Source organism: Gorilla gorilla, chromosome 1 (assembly GCF_029281585.2).
Source record: "Gorilla gorilla gorilla isolate KB3781 chromosome 1, NHGRI_mGorGor1-v2.1_pri, whole genome shotgun sequence".
Taxonomy (NCBI): Eukaryota; Metazoa; Chordata; class Mammalia; order Primates; family Hominidae; genus Gorilla; species Gorilla gorilla.
In genome coordinates, this window is record NC_073224.2 from 113,277,324 (window position 1) to 113,282,293 (window position 4,970).

Consider the following 4,970-nt stretch of genomic DNA (forward strand, 5'->3'; position numbering starts at 1 on the left):
AACAATATGATACTGATTTTTTCTTTCCTAGATACAAATGATATGGGGCATTTCTTAACAGTTCAGTAATCATCTAAGAATAACTGTAGAAATAACCCCAATTCCACCATCCCAGCCACTGACAGGTATAAAACAAATAACCTTCCATTGATACTGTCTTTCACATAACTAAAATATCCTCACTTACTTGGAACAATTTCATGCTTACACATGATCACAAACACTTGTTTTTAGATGTTGTGGAATTATTGGAGCTGAGATTTTTGAAACAATATCTGAATCTTAGCAGAGAGATAATTGTCCTTTCACTATACATTGATTGGGCTTCCTTAACCAAATCTGAGCAACTACTGTAATAATAATGCTGGTAGTAATCCATGACACTCTCAAATTTTTCCCTTTAAGAAATATATAATCCATGTAACTCTAGCAAATATGTTACATTGCACACTTTCTTAACAAGGAATTGCTGTTTTCAGGCCTTATTAGGAAAAGAAACAAACAAACAATGGCAGTTACTATCTGATTTTATCACTGATAAGCTACAATAAAGCTCAAATATGGACAGTTTAATTGTGTGATATTAAGTAAAAAATGAAAACCATTATGGTTTTACCAAAAGAAACATAAAAAATATGGGAAGAAGTCTAATGAGCATGGCATAAGTCCCAAAGATTACACTATGATTCTGAACAGGATTTTCAAAACGAAGAGTATCTACATGCAATTTATGTGACTATTTCTTGTAGTAGAAAGATCCAAAGCAAATGTAGGCTCAGCCCTACCTTGTCAAAGATAAATATTCAGATAAACTAGAAGTTCCATCTGCTAAAGTGCATACGCTGACCAGCTCTACCATGGCCCTGCTACTTACAGCCATCTAAGAAAGTGGCCTCCCTCATGCTCATGCACTCGTTCTGTGGCCTATCAAGAGTCACATATAACAATGGTTTTGCTTTTTTAAAAAAAACAAATACTTTATACAGTGAACTACAGAAAAAACAATTCTAAATATACTTTTAAAATTCTAGAGAGTTAAGATAACCTCATTTTTAAAAATACTGAAAATGTAAAGTGTCCATATAAAGAGTTGTATTAAGTACATACTTCCTATTTTAATAATTCACTTGCTGTGCTCTTAAAATCTCTATGAGAGAAGCAGATATTTTACTCATGTCTTTTGGCAAGAGATTCAAAAGCAAAAGTAGCAGGGCTGTAAAATTTCATAAAATTTGTGGGATTTTTAAAAGCTAAATTATTCAACATTTTGTATTGTTATTGCACTCATATATTGCCCGGAATATATATACAGCAACCCAGCAACAATGATTGCAACAAAAGTAAGGTAAATAGATCTACTAAGCATTTGATTTCCTTATTAGATAAATGAAGTTTTCACAGAGGAAATGCAAATTCAAATCAGGTTACATAAGCTTAACAATTATTCAAACCTTATATAAAATTAAATCTAACCCTCACCACTACAAACTTGTAAGGAATCACTGCCAGGAATCTACAGGACTTGGCTCGTATTTACATTCGATGCACACTTAGAAATTTCATAAATGATGAGATGCAGGAGAAGGGGATTCCTCAAAGGGCTCCACCCAAAAGGAAAAGAAAGAGAGTTAAACAGAGTACTACCACTTACGTATTTGTGGGTAATCAGCTTATTCCTCAGCCTCTAGAGAGTGAGGAGGATGAAAAAATGGAAGAAGATAACAAAGAAGAGGAAGAAAAAGATCACAGTGAAGCGATGAAGCCAGAGGAGCCACCTCAAAATTTACTGAGAGAAAAAATCATGAAGCTGCCCCTCCCTGAATCTTTAAAAGCTTACTTGACATATTTTAGAGACAAATAACTTAGATCAAGAAGAAAGAATGCCTACTGATAATTCCTTTACTCTTGAAATTGTAGCATTTGTTAGGAATTAAAAGAATTATTTATTTCATCAGAGCAAATTATAGTGGAAATACTATCACTTGTTACTGTCAGTAACATAAATGATGTATTGAGTGGATAAACGAATCCCTTTTATAAAATCTATTTTTCTTTAAATCTTGGAAAATTGTTGTTTCACCTCAGAGTGATTTCAAAGTGGAATGTAACAGTAGTCAAGATTTGTGTACTATGAATCCTTTTCTGATTCCTTACAGATCTCGTTCATTTTCCTGTAGAAAACGGGAGCGAAACTACAGAGAAAAGAAACGCCCAGTGCATCACGGCCTGACGATGGATTCCCGTTTCCTGCAACATGGGGAGTCTCCAAAATGGCCTGTTTCCAAACAGGAAACTGGAAAGGAGAGTGAAGACACGATGCTGCTTTTCCACGCTTCTCTGGAGGTTTCTGTGTCCCCACAGAGCTCGGGAAACAAACAGTCAACATGGTCACGCTTTCGGGGTCCAGAGACGCATGAGCAACAGGCCCTCTTGCAGAAGGCAAACGAACGTGGAACCCAAAACCACGCTTCAATCGGCCTGAGTGTGACTCCTGTGTGGACGGGACTATCCACCTCGCGCTCCGTTGCATGCTTAACGTGGGGTTATCTCATCTGTGAACCATGTGGATGAAAAATGGACAATCACCCGAGTCTCGGCTCATTGCTCTCTGGGCAATTCGCTCACTCCTTGGGAGACGAAATTCGTCTGAATCGCTCCCGGATGAAGTAACCCAGGCTGGCGATCCAGAGGGAAGGTGAGAGCCCCGCAGGCCGACAAGGCTGTGGGCCGAGCACTTAGCCTGCAGTGGACACCCAACATTTTCCCGGAGTGCGAGATCCTGCTGGTCCTGGAGGCAGAAGACTGCTCTTCTCTCTGCCTTCCTCTCTCTGTTTCTTGCTCCCTCCCTCCCTCTTTCCCTCCATCCCTCCCTCAGTTCCTCCCTTCCTCCCTCCCTCCCTCCTTCCCTCTCTCTTTCCTTCTATCCCTCCATCCTTTCCAAGTTCCCTCGGTCCATCCGCTCTTTCCTCCCTCCATCGCTCCCTCCCTCTCTGTCTCCGTTCCTCTCCCCATCTCTGCCTGAGTTCCCTCCCGCGTAGAAAGGGCAGCACACTGGTTTGCGCGGGGTCTCGGGTCTGCATTTAGCTGTCATGCGCTCCACCGTGATGCCGAGGAAGCTGGCGGGGCAAGGGTAGGCGAGTGACTGTGGGGCGGGGAGGTAGAGGTGGCGAAACGCGGAAAAAAGAGCAGGCCTGGCGCCTGCCCGGGCCAGTGTTTCCCGGGATGGAGGTCTCCGCCCGCCCCACTGAAGAACGCGGCGGTGGGCAAGAGGGAAGGGATGAGAGCTCCACCTAGGCTAGTTAGAAAACCTAGGCTACTGCCTGGTAACCCGCGCATGAGCAGTAGACAGTCCGCCTCCCGGTGCCTGGACGGGCCCTGGGATCCCCGGGATGCTCAGGAAAGAATGACAGCCCTCCCCTGAGTGGAGTCTCTTACGCGACCTGGAACTTAGGGATCCTAGGCAGGTAAGCTGGAAGGGAAGACACGCCTCTCCACACCGAGTCAGAGGTTCACTGCGAAAGAGAGGCCGCCAACCTGCCCCTACCCTGCCCCAACCCCGCGTCCTAAAGCTGCTCCAGCAGAGCCCGGTGTTCTTCCTGGCTGAGGAATGGTTCCAGCGGAGCGGGCTCTTCCACGTCCTTCAGCTCCCCCAGTGGCACCGGATCTAGGAAAGGTTGTGCCTTTTGCTGAAACTCTGGGGTTGACAGGAGCTCATCTAACTGTCTGGGGGTGAATGTAGAGGGGCGCCCCGGCTCCTGGAGCTGTTGGGAGGCGCCTAGATGGCTAGCATATGTGCTTGACGCGGAGGCCTCCGGGGTCGCGAGCTTCGGAAGTGGAGGTGCTCCGTCTTCAGTTTCCCATGCCGCTCTGGCGACCTGGGGCTCCAGCCCCACCGCGGACTCCGGTGGGACGTGGGTGGCGCAAACACACCTTGCCCTTGTGACTCAGCTTGAGGGGACCAAAGCTGTCCCACTGAGCATGCGCCCAGCAGGCCGCCGTGCTGCGGTTCCTGGTCCTCCTGGCATTTGTTGGGGTGCGGAGGCCACCGAGGAGTCTGAGGGTGGGACAGTCCTACTTCTAGAGGAGCCAGGGCAGCGAACACAAAATCCCCGCGTGCCGGGGCAGGTTGAGAGATTCCTTCTGCCTGCGCAGCCTGGCTGGGCTGGAGCGGGGGGACGGCCCTTACTCCTTGGCTCACGAAAGCCACCCGTGGGAGAGCCCCAGGCGTGCAGGGCTTGTGGGGTGCGGGAAGCCCGTTCCCCACGCCCCGGTGTGGGTGAACTCTATTGAGGAGGGAGGAGGATGACACATGCCAGGGGGTTTTAATTAGTAACCAGAGTGGCCTCAAAGAGCTCAAATGAAAGGAAGAATTGCACGTCTCTCACTTGAAGTCCAGAGCTAGAAATGATTAAGCTTAGTGAAGATGTAAAATTTTCATTGCTGGAGAGACATCAAAACTTGGCTTCAAAACTTCAAAGGGTGGGCTGACTCTCTTTGAGGACCACTGCAGTTGGTGACTTTAAGTTACAGCCAATGCTCACTGACCACTCTGAAAATCTCAGGGCCCTTAAGAATTATGCAAAATCTATTCTTTCTGTGCTCTAGAAATGGAACATCACAGTCTGAGTGACAACACATCTGTTAACAGCATGGTTTACTGAATATTTTAATCCTGCTATTGAGACCTGCTGCTCAGAAAAACAAACAAACAAAAACAAAACAAACAAAAAAAACCGATTCCTTTAAAGGGATTGCTGCTTGGCCAGGCACAGTGGCTCACACCTGTAATCCCTGCACTTTGGGAGGCCAAGGTGGTTGGATCACCTGAGGTCAGGAGTTCAAGACCAGCCTGGCGAAAATGATGAAACACCGTCTCTAATAAAAATACAAAAAAAAAAAATAGCCAGGCATGGTGGTGGTACCTGTAAATTCAGTTACTTGGGAGGTTGACGCAGAAGAATGGCTTGAAC